General features: G+C 43.6%; 2 long non-coding RNA genes across 5 annotated transcripts in view; one reads left to right on the plus strand and one right to left on the minus strand.

The window, feature by feature from the left end:
* LOC137561193 (uncharacterized) overlaps nucleotides 1-3,664 on the minus strand; it is a 50,357-nt gene extending 46,693 nt beyond the window's left edge. The window contains exon 1 of one of the 2 annotated variants that reach the window (XR_011029911.1): nucleotides 3,550-3,664. This is a non-coding gene — a long non-coding RNA (uncharacterized lncRNA). Of the gene's footprint in view, nucleotides 1-1,861; nucleotides 1,950-3,549 lie in introns of those variants that run through there. The other variant, XR_011029912.1, reaches the window with a different exon arrangement.
* LOC137561194 (uncharacterized) overlaps nucleotides 1-22,486 on the plus strand; it is a 59,685-nt gene that overhangs the window by 28,893 nt on the left and 8,306 nt on the right. The window contains exons 1-2 of one of the 3 annotated variants that reach the window (XR_011029915.1): nucleotides 1,995-2,204; nucleotides 3,222-3,339. This is a non-coding gene — a long non-coding RNA (uncharacterized lncRNA). Of the gene's footprint in view, nucleotides 1-1,994; nucleotides 2,205-3,221; nucleotides 3,340-22,486 lie in introns of those variants that run through there. The other 2 variants (XR_011029913.1, XR_011029914.1) reach the window with 2 other exon arrangements.

The following is a 22,486-nucleotide window of genomic DNA, read 5'->3' on the forward strand; positions in this document are numbered from 1 at the left end:
CTAACATATGCAAGAGGCATGAGGGAAAGGGAATACTTTTCATCATTGGCATTAATGTCATCCATACTGAGATATTTCCTGGTGTTGATGTTAGGCAGGTATACTTGGGATCCTTCATTACAATGAAAATATACAACTCACCACAGAAGGCAACAATTTATCTTAAAGGAGAACTGTAGTGAGAGGGATACGGAGGCTGCCATATTTATTTCCTTTTAAGCAATACCAGTTGCCTGGCAGCCCTGATGGTCTATTTGCCTAAAGAAGTGTCTGAATCACACCAGAAACCAGCATGCAGCTAATCCTGTCATATCTGTCTAAATTTGTCAGAAACACCAGATCTGCTGCATGCTTGTTCAGGGCCTATGGCTGAAAGTATTAGAGGCAGAGGATTAGCTGAATAGCCAGGCAACTGGTATTGCTTAAAAGGAAATAAATATGGCAGCCTCCATATACCTCTCACTACAGTTCTCCTTTAAAGGGAACCTGAAGGGAGAGTGATATAGAGGCCGACATATTTATTTGATTTTAAATTATACAAATTGCCTGGTTGTCCTGCCGATCATCTGCCTCTAACATGTATAGCCATATAATCTGAACAAGCACAAAGTTTACTTTTTTTGACAAAAATCGGATCCAATTGACTACATGCTTGTTTCATGTGTGTGATTCCGACACTACTGCAGTCAAAAGGATCAGCAGGACTGCCAGGTAACTTGTATTGTTTTAAGAGGGATTGTCAGTCACAAAATCAAATTCCATTTACTCACTGCTCTGTGTTTAATATGCAGCCTGGAACCTAACCCTGCATTACAAGCATTCCAATCTATTTAGAAATGGTTTTGCTGTAATACGTCTTATCTCAGTCAGCCTGAGCCTGACTCTATTTTTGCCATTGCCAACGAGAAGGACGCTTGTCATCACCCCTTCCACATTCCTGCTCCTCACTGATTGGCTGAGGGCAGTTCAGTGCGACACAAGGATGAGAAGTGAGAAGCTGCTGAAATATGGTCTATGCTTTGCTCACATGTGTTTACAAGGCAAGCTAACTATGACAGTGAAGTTTCTAGGAGAAAACAATAAGGGAGGAAATGACATCAGGATTGGCTTCAGTCAGAGAGAAGCAAGATGGAAACTGCCAGGAACAAAATTCTCTTTATTTACTATACAAAATTCACTGAAATCAAAACGTAGACAGTACAATATATATAATATATAAGTAGAACAAGTAGTTATCTTCTTATATATGTTTTTTTTTCCTGGGATAGAATGGCTGTTCCTGCTTCTTTTAAAGAAAATCAGTATGGCTGCTTCCATATCCCTCCCACTTCAAGTCTCCTTTAAGTTTATATTTGGTCATTCTGGAAAATGCCCTATAAAATGCTAACAAAGATCAGTTATTTATTTCTTTATTTTAGTGTAATAAATATTTCAAAATGAAATTTATCCTTCATCCTTCATAGGGGGCATTTCCTACATTCAAAATTGTAAAATCCTAGTGAGTTCAGGCCTTTTTTTTTATCTTATTTCATTTTTTCCCCAAAAAGCAGAGTTTACTATAATAACTGAAGAGTGTGTTTTGAGCCAGGAGCCTACAAATACCTTTTCAAAAGGACTCTTGAAGAAAATTAAATAAATAGGCGCTGCAAAGAAAGGCAGTACATTTATCCCCTGTGTTTGAAGGCTTTTAGGTGCTCCATTCGCAGCCTGCCCGCTATTTCCAGAGTCGAGGCTAAAATCACAAGTGTGAGTCTATAAATGATAGTTTCATGACAAAGCACAGAAGGACAGTCCTAGAGGGCCAGGAATTAAATGCTGTGTAATTTCTGTAATATTTTAAACAAAGCCGTTCATTACGCACATTGACATTTCATTAAGCGAGAAGGATACAGTTTAAAATCCTTTTTGGCCAAATGTATTTTCCCGCTTCGCCGATAGGTATTCTGCCCTTTCTCTAGGCTGTTGCTATGACAACAAGATGGGTGAGGCCTGCTCAAACTGCCACACTCAGCTGTCATCCTTTCACCCTAAAAGCCTTATAATTGCTTTTATTTGCATATGACAATTAGGCAGGATGGCTCGCAACGAGAGAACAAACCTTTCTCCCCTTAAGTACGCATAACAGCAGCCTGTAATTTTTTAAAAGATACTCTCTTTGTGGCAGGGCAGAGGAAAATGGAGCTCCGAGGCCTTTTTATCTGATTGTAAGCCAATGACAAAAGAAAACATGCCTTTTCAAGATACGAGAGGTCCATATCATGTGAACCTGTAAATACGTGGGCATTTTTCTCTCATTATGGAGCTGAACTCCCCATGAGCTACATTTCTATATTAGAAGCAATGAAATCCAAATTAAGCGGTGGAATGAATCAATCAAAGCCAGCCTTATGTCTGTTAGAACCGCAAAAAAAAATCTGTTTTTATTTACAGTAGCTCGTGATAGTCATGGTATCTGTTTCATAGGGTTTTGATTATATAGTCTCAAGCAAGTCCATGATAAAAACAAAAACAAAAAAACACTTTGACAAAGAGTTGGCTCATGTGACCAATTGTAAAAAATGGACAAGAAGTTAGTGGGTATCTTCAGAAACAGATCATGGGGTTACTGTTTTTGTTATTACTTATTTTACATTACATTATTTTTTATTTTCTATGTTGCAGTATTGTATAAGCTGTTGTAAGTAGTTTTAAAACAAATTAAAAGCACATTGAAAAGAACATTAAAACATTGTTTGTACAAATCCAGAGATGCCCAAAAGTAAATTATTTCTCAACATTTCAATATTCATTTATAACACATGGCTCAAATTACAGACAAATTCAACTTACAATATCTCCTGGTAGGGGACCACTTGTATATATATATTTATTTGTTTAAGTATTTATATTGTGCCAACATATTACGCATCGCTGTACACTACAGAGTATATTGTCTTGTCACTAACTGTCCCTCAGAGGGGCTCACAATCTACTCCCTACCATATATATACTGTATATACCAAACACTTCGTTTCAGGATGCAATTTTAATTTACTTTTAAAAAGTATGAACAGTACTCCATTTTATTTGCACATTTATTCCTCTACCTTTAAATAATGCTCACAGTTTTGTAGTACCTTACAGAGTACATAAAAAACTCATGTGCCTTAGGAGAGCTTACAGTGTAATAGTTAAAGATTCTTAACAATTTCTAAGACTCTTTTTTTGGGTCATGCTTTTAGAATGTGAAAGGAAACCAGAGTACCTGGAGAAAACTCATACAAACACAGGAAGGACATACAATCTCCATGCTGATAGTGTCCTGGCCAGGATTTCAGCCGGAGACCCTATCATTGAAAGGTGAGAGTGCTAGCGGCTTAGGCACATTGCCACTCATTGCCACTTATGGTAGTTAAAGAGAGTCTGAAGTGTTTCCTCTCTTTTTATTAAGCAGTCATCATTAGCATTAAAGGGGCACTACAGGGAAAAACTGTAAAATTTTAAATATGTGCAAACATATACAAATAAGAAATTCATTTTTTTCCAGAGCAAAATGAGCGAATAAATTACCTTTCTCCTATGTTGCTGTCACTTACAGTAGGTAGTAGAAATCTGACAGAAGTGACAGGCTTTGGACTAGTCCATCTCTTTATAGGGGATTCTCAGGGATATATTTATTTTCAAAAGCACTTAGTGAATGGCAGTTGCTCTGTCCAACTGCCAAAAAACTGTGTAGGGAGCAGGGAAGCTGGCCAGCATCATTGTTTAAATCCTTTTTAGGGAATATCTTCATAAAGAATAAAAGCCTTGCTGAGAATCTCCTATGAAGAGATGTACTAGTCCAAAACCTGGCACTTCTGTCAGATTTCTACTACCTACTGTAAGTGACAGCAACATAGGAGAAAAGTAATTTATGGCTCATTTTACTCTGGAAAAAAAATGTACTTCTAATTTGTATATGTTTGCACATATTTTAAATTTTACAGTTTTTCGCTGTAGTGCCCCTTTAATATACAAGCTTATTTGCCGCATCCCCGCAGCAGAACGAGGTGTTTATCCCCCTGAAATTCCCTAGCAAGAATCTGCGATTGCAGAATGTTGCTTCCTGGAAGAGGCAGAGCTGTGCACAGTGGCTCTGCCTCTTCTCCAGTCAATCTTCACCTCTCAATGCCCCTCTCAGTCTCCTTTCACTGAGAGGGGCAGGGAGAGGCGGAGACTGGTGGAGATTGAATGGATAAGAGGCAGAGCTATTTCGCACAGCTCTGCCTCCCCCGGGCAGCAAAATCTGCAACTTCAAAAGTCATGGAATTTTGCCCCAGTATTTCAGGGGGATAAATACCTCATTCTGCTGTGGGGGTGCAACAAATCAGCTTGCATCTTAATGCCGAAGATGACTGCGTAATAAAAATAGAGGAAAAATAACACTTTAGACTCTCTTTAAGTGGTTAGCATTTGCTTTAATAAAGCTAAACCTGAAGTCCATGAAACACTGGTTACAGTATATAATCTATGAGCAGCTTTTCTGAACCAGCATGAATAAGTAATATAAGTGTGTCACACTCCTACCCCTACCTTCATACAACCATCCAGAAGTAAGTAGGTTGAAAATAACCTTAACTGAGAGGGATATATATGTTTCCTTTTAAAAAATACCAGTTGCTTGTCAGTCCTGCTGATCTCTGTGGCTGCAGAAGTGTCTGAATGACACACCTGAAACAAGCATGCAGCTAATCCAGTTTGACTTCAGTCAGAGCACCTGATCTGCATGCTTGTTCAGGGGCTGTGGCTAAAATATTAGAGACACTGGATCAGCAGGAGAGGCAGGCAACTGGTATTATTTTAAAAGGAAAAATACGTCCTTCTCATGTTAGGTTCCCTTTAAGCCTGCAATGCATTCCTCTGAGTTGCGATTGAGAGTCAGTGAGCATAATGCAGGAATCTTGAACATAAGCTAGAGTTACACTTTACATATGCAAGTAAGCGTTAATGTGTTAGTTAGGAATAAAGAGAATTGGTGTAAAATCTATTGAAAGGCAAACAAAAAGTGAGCAACAATTGTCCATAAACACATCATTAATGATGTTTACATCACTGTTCAAATGGGTTTGAGGGGGTGCATTCACAAAGCTCAGATAAGGAGAGATAAACTGTGGGTTAAGCCAGTTAAGGGGAGATAAATCATGAGTTTTGGCTTGTTTCCGTATGCGCGCTTTCAGCGATCGCAGGGACATCAGACAGTGCATAGACTGCACTGTCTGCTGTTTGTATACATGCACTGTGATTCACCACTGAGTTGCAGCGCATGGTTGCCTGCATTTTGGGGCGATTGCACCTGAGATCCCATTCATTCTAATGAATGGGATTGCAAGCGCCAACCCCGGGGGAGTCATGTGCAACGCAGAGCAGTGCTGACGCACGGCTCCTGCACTGCACTAATGGAAAAAAGCACTTAAAGAGGAACTCCAGTGAAAATAATGTAATAAAAAAAGTGCTTCATTTTTACAATAATTATGTATAAATGATTTAGTCAGTGTTTTCCCATTGTAAAATCCTTTAAATCCCTGATTTATATTCTGACATTTATCACATGGTGACATTTTTACTGCTGGCAAGTGATGTAGCTGCTGCTTGCTGTTTTGGCAGTTTGAAACAGCTGTAAACAGCTATTTCCCACAATGTAACAGGGTTCACAGACAGGAAACTGCCAGAAGTACCTCGGTACTCAGAGTTTCTTGTGGGAGGGGTTTCACCACAATATCAGTCATACAGCACCCCCTGATGGTCTGTTTGTGAAAAGGAATAGATTTCTCATGTAAAAGGGGGTATCAGCTACTGATTGGGATAAAGTTCTATTCTTGGTCAGAGTTTCTCTTTGAGTCATTTAAGGAGAGATCAATTATGAATTACTGGTAAGTCATTTAAAAAGAGATAAATTGTGAGTTAATAAGGTTAGATTTTTCAACAGAAAAGCTTTGTGAATCAGCCCCCATATTTGCTGCTCTTACAACTTGCGTTCACATATACTGAAATTCATGAGCCATCCAAATGTTTCTGTGATCCCAGATGCAGAAACTAGCATCTTCACAGCGTCACATGGTGGTTTACCAAAGAAAAGAGATCACTGGAGCTAAAGTTCTGGTTTTAGTTTCCGTTGACACATTGCACAAATCTAGATGAAAGCTGTACATTGCACAGTTTTGTGCCTATGTAAAAGACAAATCTGTCTCTTGACTCTTTCCCATTCTGATTTCCTAAGCTTGCACAGTAGAAATCTGGACAGCACTGGTGAATGTAAGGGATCCTGCAAACCTTTTTTGTTTTGTCTTGTTTCATTCACACGCAGTATTAATATATACTAATACTGTATGTATGAGTATATACATCATTATGATGATGCTGCTGATGATGATTATTAGGCATTTATGTAGCACTGCCATTTTTCTCAACTCTTAAAGTGGCGACATCTGGCATGATGAGATAAACATGTATGCAGAATATATTAATAACCAGGCTGTTTTACTTGTTTTATTTTGCTGCCTGAAAGAGTTAATTTCTAGGCATGGAAGGCTTCTGTCTTGTTGATACCTTGTTGGGAATATAGTAAACATCACTGATGATAAGCTAATTACAGCCATAAACGTTTTCCTGGCAGATTACAACTTCTGAGGGCAGAGGGAGATAGGAAAATGTCAATAGTTCATGTATTTTCTTTTAGGGACACTTAATAGGCTGCCACTGAGCAGAGACAACAAAACATTCAATCTTCTTTGTAAATGTTTCAATATAAAATAAAACCATGTGATATCTTTAAAAAAAGATCATTTTAGGAGTAGGAGGATAAATACAACTGTTTATCTCATCCGTTTATTTTCACTTTGGGTTCACTTTAAAAGAGTAGTAGTACATTGAACAATTAATATCACTCACTGTTTCCCCGGGGCTCACAATCTAATGTCCCTATTATGGTCATAATCTAATGTGCCAAACCTAGTCAATGACCAATTTGTAGAGAAGCTAATTAACCTTCTAGTATGTTTCTTGGATACATGAGGAAACCAATGTGCTTGGAGGAAACCCACATAAATATAGGGGGGATTTACAGTCTTAATGCAGATATCTTTCTGGCTGAGATATGAACCTGGGACTCTAGTTTTATGATGAAGGATGGCTATAGTGAAATAGGGGTCATACCGACTCGCATGTAGTGAGAAGTGTTGTGATAAACCCACGTTTTACTGGATTCATTCAAAAATAGAGAGCTGAACTGAATACACCTAGACAACAGGATCAAAATGCTGTGACCAGTGAGATGATTGTTCATTTTTATTATTTATTTATTTTATTAGCAAATAGTGCTAACATCTTTCAGTGCTTTGCAGAGTATATAGTCTTGTGACTAACTGTCCATCAGAGGGGCTCACGGCCCAATTCCAATGACAGTCATTTGTCCATTATAGCCTAGTTTTCGGGGGGAAGCCATGAACTTTTCTGTATGTTTTTGAAATGTGCGAGGAAACTGAAATGCCAGGAGGAAACCCACGCAGACAGGAGGAGAACATACAAACTCCATGTAGATAGTGTCGCAGCATAGATATCAAGTGAAGACAGTGCTGCAAGGCAAGAGACTATCCCACCCTGTAAACAAACACAGTTAGATCACCATGTAACACCATCTCTGGTTTATGCACTAAACTGCAACCTGTTATTATTACTTTTAATATTGTTATTTTTTATTATGCATTTATAAAGCACTGACATTTTTGTCAAAATACGTTGAACAACTCAAGTTATTAGCGGCCCTCAGAAGAGGTCACAATCTAATGTTACTACTTAAGCCTACAGCCAATTTTGAAGTACATGCCAATTAAAGGACAACATACATATACCGTATTTATCGGACCATAAGACGCTCTTTTTCTCCCCCAAAAGGGGGGGGGAGTACCTGCGTCTTATGGTCCGAATGTAACAATTGAGATCAGCACCAGAGCGCACACATACACGGCAACCAGACACGGGGCTATGTCCACCACACTAGCGCATCACTTACTCTTCCTCCATATATGATCCCTTTCAGATGCCCACTGGCCAATCACATGGGGATGCTGTCAATCACGGCCGCTGCAGCAGCGAGACACACCAACCCCTGCCGTCCACCACATCACTTTACTCCTCTGCTTGGCCTCTATCTTCTTATATTCCTTTCAGATGCCCGGCTTGCCATCTAATAACGTGGGGGCGTGGTCAATTACAGTGCAGTGATTGGCTAGTATGGCAGAGCCTTGTCCTGCCCTCAAGACCATCGGTCCCCACCTGATTGGCCAGCGGGAGTCTGAATGGAATATACAGTAGGAACAGCAAGTGCTGGTGCAATAGACGGTGTGGGATCAGCGTGTTTGGCTGGTGCAGCTGCCTTGATTGACAGCATCTCCACGTTATTAGATGGCAAGCCGGGCATCTGAAAGGAATATAAGAATATAGAAACCAAGCAAATGAGTAAGGCGATGAGGCGGACAGCAGGGATTAGCATGTCTCGCTGCTGCAGTGGCCGTGATCGACCATGCCACCACGTGATTGGCTAGCAGGCATCTGAAAGGGACAAGGAGGAAGAGTAAGTGATGCCCTGGTGCGCTGGATGGCAACCTGGACAGAGAAAGGGGGACACAGGACACAAAGGGGGACACAGGACAGAGAAATGGGGACGCAGGACTAACAAAGGAAGCACATGGAGGACACAGAAAGACATAGGTGGACACAGAAAGAACTGAGGAAGACACAGTGGGACACAAAAGGTACAAGGGGGACCCAGAAGGTACAAGGGAGACAATAATTTAGGGGGATTGGAGAAAAAGGTTCATAAGACGCCCCTGTGCCATGGACGCACCAGGATAAGTATTTATATTTTTTTCTGATTCTTGTCCTCTAAACCTAGGTGCGTCTTATGGTCCAGAGCATCTTATGGTCTGAAAAATACGGTACATATAAAATGTACATTTCTCCCAGAGTGAGATGCACTATAAACCTATTTTGCTGTCACTTAAATTAGGTGGTGAAAATCTGACAGATCTAATAGGATTTGGACTAGTTCATTTCCTTAATGGGGATTCTCAGGTATTTTTTTTTATTATCTATAGAAGCCCTTACTGAACAGCAGTTGCTCAGACCAACTGTTTGCAAATGACTAGATTCTTTGTAAATGTATAGATCCTTTCCAAGGAGTGCTTTTGTAAAGAATAAAGGAAATACTGAGAATCTGCCTTGTGGAAATTGGCTAACAAGGGCTGGATTTTACTGTAGGCAATGTAGGCTCATGCCTACAGGTGGCCCATTTGTGAAAGGTGGCTCGCTGTCTGCCTAAAGTGTCTCCCCAACTATCTCCATCCCTATATCTGCAGAGTGCAAGTGGAGCATTAATTACAGCAGGAAACTCACCAGCTCTGGCATTCCAGTGATGATGACATCTCTCCTCTGCAGCACGGGCCACCATCCTCTCCTTGGTAACAGCGGCGTCATTTGATGGCACCGCTGTTATCAAGGAGAGGATGCTGGGTGGCGCTGTAGAGGAGAAATGTCATCATCATTCTAATGCCGAAGCTGGTGAGATTCCTGCTGTAATCGCTCCACTCACACTCTGCAGAGGGAGGCAGAGAGAGAGAGCTGGAAGACACTTTCAGTGGCCTTGATGTTAGTAATATCAGCCTATATTTGGTAAATGCTACACATCATTGGTAACTGCTGCATAATATTGGTATTCTCTACTTGTCTTTGATAATATCTATATTACCTTGTGTGGTTTTATCTAATAAGAAAAGGCGGCATTACTTGAGAGTTGTGGCCAGTGCTAAGGGGCAGGGTTTAGGGTGCCAGAGCTTATGTGCCTATAGGCTCCTGAGCTGTATATTCGGCCTTGGGGCTAGTCCAGAGTCAGACCTTCCAGCTTTTTACTGCCTACTGTAAGTGACAGCAACATAGAAAAAAGTATTTTATAGTGCATTTTACCCTGGAGGACATGTACATTTCACACGTATGCATTTTAAACTTTACAATGTTTCACGGTATTGGTCCTTTAACTCTTTTTGGACGTGAGTCTCTGGTACCTTTAAGGACCAGAGGCTTTTTTTCATTTTTTTTCACTTCCTGAAAACTTTGTTTGGCTTATAGTGACCAGGAGGTAAGGAGCCAATGAAAACATCTCTTGACCGAATTACTGAGCCCAGCTGTCTATAGACATCTGAGTCGGACGTGCTATTGCGTCCCGTGTGCAGGATTGGTCGGTGTTGAAACTATGCAACATCAAGCTTAAAGAGAACCAGAGATGAAGTAAAGTAAAGCTTTTATACATATCTGGGGCTTCCTCCAGCCCCATACGCACGGATCGCTCCCACGCCGCCGTCCTCCGCTGCCTGTATCCGCCAGTACAGGCTCCCGTATTTTCGGCCAGTCAGCCAGTCGGCGACAGCACGCAGCCAATTGTCCGCATCACAGGGGCTCCTTCCATACTCGTACACGTGCGAGGGAGCCCCTGTGCATGCGGACAATTGGCCGCGTCCGCCGGAAGTGATGGGACCCAGTACCGCCGATAGAGGAAGTGGAGGATTGCGGCGTAGAAGCGATCCGGGCTTATGGGGCTGGAGGAAGCCACAGGTATGTATGAAATCTTTTTTCATTTTCCCTCTCTGTCCGTCTCTGGTTCCCTTTAAGCAGTCGCAAGTGTGGTATAGTTTTAACTACATGAGTCCACAAACCAGTTAACTTACTAACATTTTGTGTAGATGTAGGAGGAGACAGGAGTGTGTGGTTAAATCCCAAACAAACTTAAAGAGAATCTGTACTCTAAAATTCTTACAATAAAAAGCATACCATTCTATTCATTATGTTCTCCTGGGCCCCTCTTTACTGTTTCTGCCACTCCCTGCTGCAATCCTGGCTTGTAATTGCCAGTTTTAGGCAGTGTTTACAAACAAAAAACATGGCTGCTAACCAGCATGTGATAGGCTGAAAGAAGATCAGTCTGTGACTCATACAGAGCCTGGAGGGGGCGTGGAGAGGGTGTGTATAACTTCTATCTATCACAGCAGAGCAGCACATTCCTGCCTGAGCCAACAAAACTGACAAAGGAAAGAAGATAAGATTAAGATTATATAACAGAGATAATACAACCACTGTGCAACTAGGAAAGGTTGCAGTAAGACAGACCACATTAGAACAGGTATAGGAACTTATAGGATAGAAGAAATAAGGCTGAACATTTTGTTACAGAGTCTCTTTAAGGAGAATACATAAACTTCACACAATTACACAAATAGTACCCTGACTGAAATTCAAATGTAAAATTGTAGTGGCACAAGCAGGTCCGGATTTAGCCCAAGACCTCCTAGGCCATGGCCTAGGGCACCACAGGAGCAAGGGCACCATAGCAGCAGGCTAAACTTATGCAGAATTTGCCTGCTTGAAAATGCTGCAATGCAGGGAGATCAGGAAAGTACCTGACCACGGGATTCTGCTGCCAGCAGCCTGTGCAGCGGCCACCTTGCTCTCTGTGCACATTTGCATTGTGGCGGGCGGCTATGGACTGGGGCAGTATTGGAGACAGACGAGAAAAGGAAGCTTCAGCACTGGAGACGAGCTGATGGCTGCTGCGGTGTGAAGGCAAGCTGGCTACCTATAGTGAAAGGGGGGTAGTGGGAAAAGGAGGGATTAAGTGAGTCATCTGGCTACTTATACTGGAGGGAAAGGGGGGAGGTGTCATCTGGCTACCTATACTGGAGTGGGGGTCATCAGGTTACCTATACTAGAGGGAAGGGGGAGGGGTCATCTGGCTACCTATGTTGAAGGTAGCTGGTGACAGTGGCCTTGGGCGGTAAAGAGGTAGAAGAGGAAGAAGGTAGCTGGTGACAGTGGACTCGGGCGGTAAAGAGGTAGAAGAGGAAGAAGGTAGCTGGTGACAGTGGCCTTGGGTGGTAAAGAGGTAGAAAAGGAAGAAGGTAGCTGGTGACAGTGGACTCGGGCGGTAAAGAGGTAGAAGAGGAAGAAGGTAGCTGGTGACAGTGGACTCGGGCGGTAAAGAGGTAGAAGAGGAAGAAGGTAGCTGGTGACAGTGGACTCGGGCGGTAAAGAGGTAGAAGAGGAAGAAGGTAGCTGGTGACAGTGGCCTTGGGTGGTAAAGAGGTAGAAAAGGAAGAAGGTAGCTGGTGACAGTGAACTCGGGCGGTAAAGAGTACAAATGCGGCCCTGGGCACAAGGTGAAAGTGCTGGTTACCATTCTACCCTGTACCACTGAAGATGCCCAGCTGTATGTTCTACAGCATGGAGAAATATACACCAACGTTCTCTGTCAAACAACTTTGAAAAGCACCAGTAATTAAAAAATATCCCAGATTTAATCAGTTCACTCCGTTGATATCCGTCAATGAGACAAAAGTGAACTTCTGATTAGTGCTGCATAATAAAACTAACTTTCTCCAAGGCTTAATAATTGTAAATCCCTGCCAAGTCATTTTAAAGCCAGTGACATGCAGTTATTATACAAGGCTGGCTGATGATTCCTCATATGATACAAGGTAAATTGACTTTTTTCCCCCTTTCGTAATCTGTGCTGTTATTCTTTAATGAATGAAAGCTGCTGGCTATCTTTAGCAGACTTTTCACTTACAGCTCTAAATGTGTGCATTATGCCTCCAGAAGCTAACTGAGTAAATGGAATTACTGAAGAAAGAGCACTTGTCTATGACATAATCACTCCCCAAACTGAGAAGCAGTACGCAATTAGTTACTGCAACATATGCGGCTCATAAGAAAGGGAAAACAATGCATTTTTTCAATGTTTCGCTTCACTTCGGAAAAACGGATAATGACAACTAAAATATCTGTACTGTACGTACTTAGAAAATAGCCCCAAACCAGATTCTACAATGAGCTTATTCTGAAGAAATGCAAATTGCACAGAAATCACCAGCTATTATCATTGTGCGAGGATCTCCTTATCCAGCCTGCCTCACCATACTGTTCCTGGTAGAGTAGGCTCTGCTGTCTTTTTTTTTTCTGGTGTAGCAGATTGCTGAAATCTGTGTCTCTAGAAAGCTCATCAGAGATTCAGCAATGAGTCAAAGAAACTTTTCTATCTGGTGTGTTAAAGATTTTTTTTCCCCACAAACTTGCACAAGCTGCTTCCTAGTTTATTTTTATGCTGCCAAATTGAAATTTAGATGCAATCATCAATGTTTCACATGTATGTGGATACAGGATGCACCAGTAAGCCAGTGTATAAATAAAAGGAAATGTGAAGGGAGGTAAAAAAAATAAATACGTAGATACTCACCTATGGAGAGGAAAGGCTCTGGATACCATAGAGACTTTCGGAATCTTTTTTCCGTTTCCTTATTTCAGAGCTCACAAAGGAAAGGAAGTGCTCTCAGAGACTAATAGTCAGAAAGGGCAACTTTCCTTGGACAGGTCTCACCTTTTAGGAATGCTGTCAAGGCAGCGGTGTAAGCGGTGTCCCGCTTTTGCAGCCCGGGGACCAAGGCTGTATGGTGTGGCTGGGTCTGGTCTCTCATCTGGATGTCACTGACCCTCTCTGCTCCATGCACAGATCTCCAGATGTCCAGGGGATGTAGGTGCTGCTGTATAACAGACCACTATGCAGCTTACAGCAGTGGAATCAGCTGATAGTGGGGTCTTCGCGCCGGCGACATGTCAATCAGCTGTGAGGCAGACCTCCCAGAGGAAGCTGGCAGCAGGACACTGAGTGTGCTATGGCGAGAATTTACTGAGGGAATGCAGTGTGGGTTTGCTGAACCTGCAAGCAACACAGAGGAATTAGCAGGGCCTGTCTGCACTGTTGATGTAATGACTGGTGATGAAGCGTGGACTAAAGATAATCATATATTGGGGCTTATTCCAAAGCTGTCACCCAGGTGAAATTATCCGACCTACAGGTCGAATACATCTTCAAGTGCTTCCAAAGATGAGCGATCCATACTGTGCACATGCGAGTCCGCGCACCTATTCAGAAACAATTGGGGATGAGAGTGCTTCCAAAACCTTCCAAGAAGCCCCGAAGGCGTGGAATTACTATGAGGAACAGGGGTGGACTGAGGGCATGGAGAGGGGACAGCTTAACATTTGCTTTAATGTCTCATGCCAGGCAGAAATATTTTTTTAGACCTGAGACAGTACTCAGCGAAAAATCATGTTTTAATTGTTTTGCCAGATTTCATGACTAGGGGATTAGAAATATTTCATTTTTAATGTATCTGATCAGGAACTCCTTCAAGAGTCACTTCCTGCATCACAGACTACCACAGCTGCAGCTGCAATTCTCTCAGGGAGATTCGTCTGTGCTCCTCCCCTTGCAATCTAAACAGCATCATGATACTGACCCAAACAGCAGCAGTTCCTTTCAAAGGGTTTTTATATAGTTTATTCAACTCTGCTGCTTCAGATCATGTAGTCAAGTTTTTAATAGAGGTTTGTTGCTCCAGAAGCTTAATTTGACATCAAAAGGTAAATTTGGTCTCTGCTTGCTAACCTATGGTGGTATACAAGCTATGGGTGATATACGAGATACATGCTTGAAAATGGGAATTAAAGTTTAAAAAATGTAATGTATATCTACTTGCAAAAAAATACAGTCCAACCCACCTTTCAAGAAGGAGTGTCTGGTGGTCAGATCACCAAGTGGCACTGGACCACTTGATAAGAAGTGAGTTCTTGACTGAATGTTATCAGCCTCTTATGCAATCTTTTGGATTGTCTTGTTTTTCTAAGGGCAGCCTCACATAGACAATATTAAGTTTGCAGGCAAGGAGTTGTGGCCTGTGAGGAGATACCCAGAGCACAAAATGTCTAATGTTCCTTATACAGGGTCACCATTAAAAGCAATTATTATATTGTGGGGCCCCATGCAAATTTTACTTTTGGGCATTACATGCAAGATAAAAGTTAGGGTTTCCCCCTCTTGGGTCCAGTACTGGTGTGCTAGCTGTTCTTGCGCAGACCAGAGGAGCTGTCATATAACAGGAGTATTCTTGATTTACATTTTTTTTATATGTTAATCACTAAACATATCCACCCCATTGAGATGTCAAATAACTTGTTACCCATGTGGGCAAGTAGTCATCAAGAAAAGAACCAATGCTCATGTTGCCCTCTTTAACTCTCATTTCACCAGCTTGCATGCATTTCAGCAATGAGGGTGGGTCTTTCCTTGCCTCAAGAGGTCAGGATGATAATATGGGAATGTGCTACTCACCCTACAGAGACATGCAAGTCTTTTTTTCAGAAACTTTAACCAATCAATAGAAACAAAAATAAATGAGAAAAAAGAACAAAACACATCAATCGTTGGTCTTTTAATGGAGAAAATAAGTACCACTTTTTATATCTGCTTTTTATGTAACCTCCCCAAACACCTTTTTCTTTTGCTTCCTGATTCTGAGGCTCTTTTGGGGTAGTGAGGAGTAGAGATGTCCCGAACCTCCGATTTTTGGTTCGCGAACTTCCGCGAAAGTTCAGTTTGCGCGAACTTTCGCAAACCGCAATAGACTTCAATGGGGAGGAGAACTTTGAAAACTAGAAACACTTGTGCTGGCCACAAAAGTGATGGAAAAGATGTTTCAAGGGGTCTAACACCTGGAGGGGGGCATGGCGGAGTGGGATAGACGCCAAAAGTCCCGGGGAAAAAAATCTGGATTTGACGCAAAGCAGCGTTTTAAGGGCAGAAATCACATTGGGCTCGATTCACAAAGCGGTGATAACCCAGTTAAAGACTTTAGGCGTGATAACCATTTTTATCATGCCTAAACTCAATTTAGGCATGATAAGTTTAGGCATGATAAGTTTAGATCGCGCGCAAAGTCCCGCACGCAAAGCAGCGGCATTAAACTCTATGCAAAGTGCACCAGACTTTGCTAGAGCAAAACTTTTGATCAGCTGTGCACTGCGGTGCTCACCCAGTTGGTGCTTAAACTTATCACGCCTAAAAACGTATCACACCTAAACTTATCATGCCTAAACTTATCACACCTAAACTTATCACACCTAAACTTATCATGCCTAAACAGAGTTTAGGCATGATAAAGGGCTTTTCACTAGTGTGCTAACTGTTAGCACCGCTTTGTGAATCAGGCCCATTGAATGCTAAATTGCAGGCATAAAGTGCTTGAAAACATCTTGCATATGTATACATCAATCAGGGAGTGTAATTAGAATACTGCTTCACACTGACAGACCAAACTCACTGTGTAACGCACTGCAAAAAGCTGTTTTTGTTGTGACGGCCATGTTGGACTGGTGCGCACCATGGCGAGAGTGTAGGCCGTGGCGGTTTTCAAACCCATATGGTCGCCGGGCTGTGGTAGCTCAATGATCGAACAACAGTGACTGTCCAGCTGATCAAATTTGGTCTGTCCACAATGAAGCAACAACCTTATTATCTTGGGTGTGCCCCCCCCCCCTTCCGAGACACTCATATAGCCGTCGGTCATTGCTTCATTGTGATAAGCAAGCCCCTTCACCGCGGCAAGGTAATGATCACAAAGGGGAATGGGCACATGTACATGCCTTCTGTTTTGTTGTTGCAGCTGCAGTGCAGCCAGAAAAATTAGGCAGGCATGTACACGCACCAGAAAAATTAGTATAGCGGCCACTGCTAGCAGCAGCCTTAAAAATTCAGGAATCCACCTGGAGTCCTGGACCCTGTTGGTGGTAGCGGAGAAGGCAGTCAAGCGGCCTGCGGGCAGAGAAGCTCTGTGGGGAGCGACTTAGTCTTGGGGCAGGCAGTCATGCGGCGTGCAGGCAGAGTCGCTGTGTGTGGGTACTGACTTAGTTTTTGAGCGGGCAGTAGCCCTCCGGGATAAATGCCTCATTCATTTTGATAAAGGTGTGGAACTGAACACTTTTGTGACTTAGGCGACTTCTCTTCTCAGTGACAATGCTTCCAGCTGCATAGTTACATAGTTACATAGTTATTTTGGTTGAAAAAAGATATACGTCCATCGAGTTCAACCAGAGAACAAAGTACAACACCAGCCTGCTCCCTCACATATCCCTGTTGATTCAGAGGAAGGCGAAAAAACCCTTACAAGGCATGGTCCAATTAGCCCAAAAGGGAAAAAAATTCCTTCCCGACTCCAGATGGCAATCAGATAAAATCCCTGGATCAACATCATTAGGCATTACCTAGTAATTGTAGCCATGGATGTCTTTTAACGCAAGGAAAGCATCTAAGCCCCCTTTAAATGCAGGTATAGAGTTTGCCATAACGACATCCTGTGGCAATGCATTCCACATCTTAATCACTCTTACTGTAAAGAACCCTTTCCTAAATAAATGGCTAAAACGTTTTTCCTCCATGCGCAGATCATGTCCTCTAGTCCTTTGAGGCCAAAAAGCTCATCCGCCAAGCTATTATATTGCTCTCTGATGTATTTATACATGTTAATTAGATCCCCTCTAAGGCGTCTTTTCTCTAGACTAAATAAACCCAGTTTATCTAACCTTTCTTGGTAAGTGAGACCTTCCATCCCACGTATCAATTTTGTTGCTCGTCTCTGCACCTGCTCTAAAACTGCTGTATCTTTTTTGTAATGTGGTGCCCAGAACTGAATTCCATATTCCAGAAGTGGCCTTACTAGAGAGTTAAACAGGGGCAATATTTTGCTAGCATCTCAAGTTTTTATTTCCCTTTTAATGCATCCCAAAATTGTATTAGCTTTAGCTGCAGCGGCTTGGCATTGAGTACGATTATTTAACTTGTTGTCGATGAGTACTCCTAAGTCCTTATCCAAGTTTGATGTCCCCAACTGTATCCCATTTATTTTGTATGGTGCTAGACCATTGGTATGACCAAAATGCATGACTTTACATTTTTCAACATTGAATTTCATCTGCCATGTATGTGCCCATATAGCCATCCTATCCAGATCCTGTTGCAATATGACACTATCTCAAGCGCTGAAGATCCTTTCTGATAGGATGCTTGAGGCAGGGTAAGACAGAAGTTGGATGGCAAATTGGGACAACTCTGGCCACAGGTCAAGCCTGCGCACCCAGTAGTACAAGGGTTCATTGCTGCTCACAGTGTCTACATCCACACTTAAGGCCAGGTAGTCGGCTACCTGCCGGTCCAGGCGTTGGTGGAGGGTGGATCCGGAAGCGTTAAGGCGAGGCGTTGGACTATAGAATGTCCGACATCACCATGAGATTGCGGGAGCATCCGGTCCTTGCCTGCGTGGACATGGGAGAAGGATTACTGGCAGTGGTACCTTTATTGCATTGTGCTGTGACATCACCCTTAAACACATTGTAAAGCATAGTTGCCAGCTTGTTCTGCATGTGCTGCATCCTTTCTGCCTTTAGGTGAGTTGGTAACCAGGGATGAGCAGAAACTATGCCAGTGCGAATTTACGCATTGTAGTTCGCCTCTACGCATCGTAGTTTGTAGGTGAAGTTTAAAAACTACGCTTACGAATTTACGCGTAGCAAAGTACAGCTACGTGTAGCTTATGCCCACTATGCGTAGTTAACATGTTTATTGTGTAGTGATGTTACTCGTGTCTAATTTTCCACGTGCGATTGTATGCTTACAAATTTACGCATTGGAAAGGGGAATGTATGCATTGAAGAGTTCCCAGTATAAGCATTTAAGTAGGAATTAATGTGTAAATTTTTCTACATACGTGCATAAGCATCCACATACACTACGCTTCGCACTACGCGTAATTGCGTATTTTAACGCGTATTCTATGAAATGCATATGAAGCGAATATTTGATTTCGAAGCCATAGTTTGGCGAAGCGTAGTTGCGTAAAACTACGCGTAGTTCCAGCGTAGCGAAGTTGGCTGACTACGACCATCCCTGTTGGTAACATGTCCGTCACTTTGTGCCTATACCGAGGGTCTAGTAGCGTGGCCACCCAGTACAGCTCATTCCCCTTGAGTTTTTTTATACGGGGGTCCCTCAACAGGCTGGACAGCATGAAAGACGCCATCTGCACAAAGTTGGATCCAGATGTACTATCCATCTCCTCTTGCTCTTCCTCAGTGATGTAAGGTAAGTCTTCCTCCTACCCCAGCCACAAACAATACCATGGGAACGTTGAGCAGCACAAGCCCCCTGAGACGCCTCAAGCGGTTGTTCTTCTGCCGCCACCTCCTCCTCCAAAGAAACACCTTCCTCATCAACCTCTCTGCTCCCACAACACTTCCTCCCATAACTATTCCTCTTCACGCTCCTCCACAGCTTGATCCACCACTCTACGCATGGCACGCTCCAGGAAGTAAGCATACAGGATCAAGTCGCTGATGGTGCCTTCACTGCGACTCACCAGGTTGGTCACCTCCTCAAACGCCCGCATGAGCCTGCATGAATTTCACATCAGTGTCCAGTTGTTGGGCCAGAACATCCCCATCTCCCCAGATTGTGTCCTTTTACTGAAATTGTAGAGGTACTGGGTGACGGCTTTCTCCTCTTCTAGCAAGCGAGAGAACATGACCAGGGTCGAATTCTAGCGAGTCGGGCTATCACATATCAAGTGTCTCACCAGCATCTTGTTTCTCTGCTGAATGTTCGCAAAGCGTGCCATGGCCGTGTAAGACCGCCTGAAATGCCCACACAACTTCCTGGCCTGCTTCAGGACATCCTCTAAGCCTGGGTACTTTGACACAAATCTTTGAATAACTAGATTCAGCACATGTGCCATGCAAGGTACATATGTCCGCTTTCCCAAATTCAACGCGGAAATGAGATTGCTGCCATTGTCACAGACCACGTTGCCGATTTCCAGCTGGTGCGGAGTCAGCCACTGATCCACCTGTCTGTTAAGAGCAGCCAGGAGAGCTGCTCCAGTGTGACTCTCCGCTTTGAAGCAAGACATGTCTAAGATGTCGTGACACCGTCGTACCTGGCATGCAGCATAGGCCCTGGAGAGCTGGGGCTGTGTAGCTGGAGAGGAGATCGCAGCACCAGTAGAGTTGAACTGCCACTCAGCCAAGGAGGAGGAGGATGACGACAGCGAAGAGGATGTAGCAGGAGGAGCAGAGGTGGCAGGAGGCCTGCCTACAAGCCGTGGCGGTGTCACAAGTTGGTCCGCTGCACAGCCACGTACTCCCTGCTTGCCATCGGTCACCAGGTTGACCCAATGGGCTGTTTAAGTAATGTACCTGCCCTGACCGTGCTTGGCAGACCAGGCATCCGTGGTCAGGTGGACCCTTGACCCAACACTGTGTACCTGAGATGACACCACTTGCCTCTCAACTTCACGGTACAGTTTGGGTATCCCCTTTTTAGAGAAATAATTGCGGCCTGGCATCTTCCACTGCGGTGTCCCAATGGCCACAAATTTACGGAAGGCCTCAGAGCCACCAGCTGGTATGGTAACCGCTGGCGAGCTAACAGTTCCACCAAGCCAGCTGTCAGACGGCGGGCAAGGGGGTGACTGGCAGAAATTGTCTTCTTCCGCTCAAAGATTTCCTTCACAGACACCTGGCTGCTGTGAGCAGAGGAGCAGGAACCGCTCAAGGTCAGAGGCGGAGTGTAGGAGGGTGGCTGTGAAGGTGCAAGGGAGAAAGCAGCTGAAGATGATGCACCTGAAGGAGGAAGAGTAGAAGGAGGGTGGCTTTTCTTATATGTGCTGCTTTTGCTCAGGTGCTCTTCCCATTGCAGTTTGTGCCTTTTCTCCATGTGCCTTTTCTCCTAAGGCACTTGTCCCTACGTGGGTGTTGGCCTTTCCACGGCTCAATTTTTGGAGGCAGAGAGAACAGATGGCATTGCTCTGATCTGAGGCAGACACACTAAAAAATTTCCAAACCGCTGAGCCCCCCTGGGGTGATGGCACTATGGTGGCATCAGCAGCTGACGTTGAAGGGCATGTTGGCTGGCTGTACATAGGTGGCAATACATGGAGCCAGACACTGCCACTAGCTGTTTCTGATGATGAGCTCCCCCTGCTTCTTTCAGGAACTCATCTCCTCCTACTCCTCTCTGACTCCCCCTCTGAACTGTCCCCCTGTTCATCTCCTCTATTGGGAAAATATACGTGGGATCCGTATCATCGTCATCATCATAATCATCCTGCCCAGCTTCGCTTGCCTCAGACACCTCCAAAACTGCACCAACAGCAGGTACGTCATCATCCCCCTCTGCACACGTTACGTACATAGTGTCGCCTAACTCAGACATTTGAGGTGGTGTAACTTGCTTAGCGCCTTCATCTGGTTGTAACAATAATGGCTGTACATCAGTGATTTCCCCACCAAATATTTCCTGTGAACTGTCAAATGTAGCGGATGTGGTACTTGGAGTAGCGCTGGTGGCTGCGGAAGATGAGGTGTTCTGTGTTAAATAGTCAACCACGTCCTGACAATCTTGGGAGTTGATGGAATGTGCCTTCTTCTGAGCACTGTACTTTGGTCCAGGTCCATTTTGTGCATATCGGGGGGGGGGGGGGGGGAGGGGGGGGATGAAGTGAAAGGTATGCGCTGACTTGAGTAATACAATGTGCAGTCACACAGGTACAGTTTACAGGTATGCACGGAGTGGCATATCACACTGCGTGCACTCACGTAGGTAGGTGCACTGAAATGAACAACAGGTAGTAGTAGGTATATTCAGTAATGGGCATTACAATGTGCACCTGTTACACACAGACAGGTACCGGACAGGCAAATTGACACTGCGTGCGCTCACGTAGGTGTGTGGGTGCACTGAACTGAACAACAGGTAGTAGTAGGTATATGCAGTGATGGGTATTACAATGTGCACCTGTCACACACAGACAGGTACCATACAGGCACAGTGACACTGTATGCGCTCACATAGGTGGGTGGGTGCACAGTGAACAACAGGTAGGTATATGCAGTGGGTATTACAATGTGTACAATGTGTAGGAATTACCAAGGCTGTCTATGCAACACAAGTGTCAGTGGGACATACACACAAAAAAAATTAGATCACAAGAACAAGATTAGCTCTCAAAAGAACTGTTGTGGGGTGCTTCTTTAGCAATAACAATCAGCAAGGAGCAAGCTAAGAAGCCTACAAGAGCCTAACTAAGCTTCCCTATGAGAGTCTGCAGCAGCTATCCCTTCACTAATTACTGCAGGCACGCGATTGAGTGAAAAGCCTGACGTTGCCTGCCTTTTATAAGGGGGTGGGGGCTCCAGGAGGGAGTGTAGCCTAATTGGTTACAATGTGCCTGCTGACTGTGATGTAGAGGGTCAAAGTTGACCCTCATGATGCACTATGGGGGCGAACCGAACTCCCGGAAAAGTTTGCGGTTCTCCGCAATCGCGAACCCCAAAAGTTCGCCGGGAACCATTCGCCAGCTAACCGTTCGGGCCATCTCTAGTGAGGAGTAACTTTCTATTCTTTCCGATGTCTTCTCTCCTTTGCCTTCATCTGTATTCTTCATCTCAGGAAAACCTAGCTTTGCATTTTAAATAAAGTTTGCTAGTATTGTTGACAGTTGTCAATGAGATGCTGTAAACCACATAGCCCCTTAACTCAAAA

This window comes from Hyperolius riggenbachi, chromosome 3, assembly GCF_040937935.1.
Source record: "Hyperolius riggenbachi isolate aHypRig1 chromosome 3, aHypRig1.pri, whole genome shotgun sequence".
Taxonomy (NCBI): Eukaryota; Metazoa; Chordata; class Amphibia; order Anura; family Hyperoliidae; genus Hyperolius; species Hyperolius riggenbachi.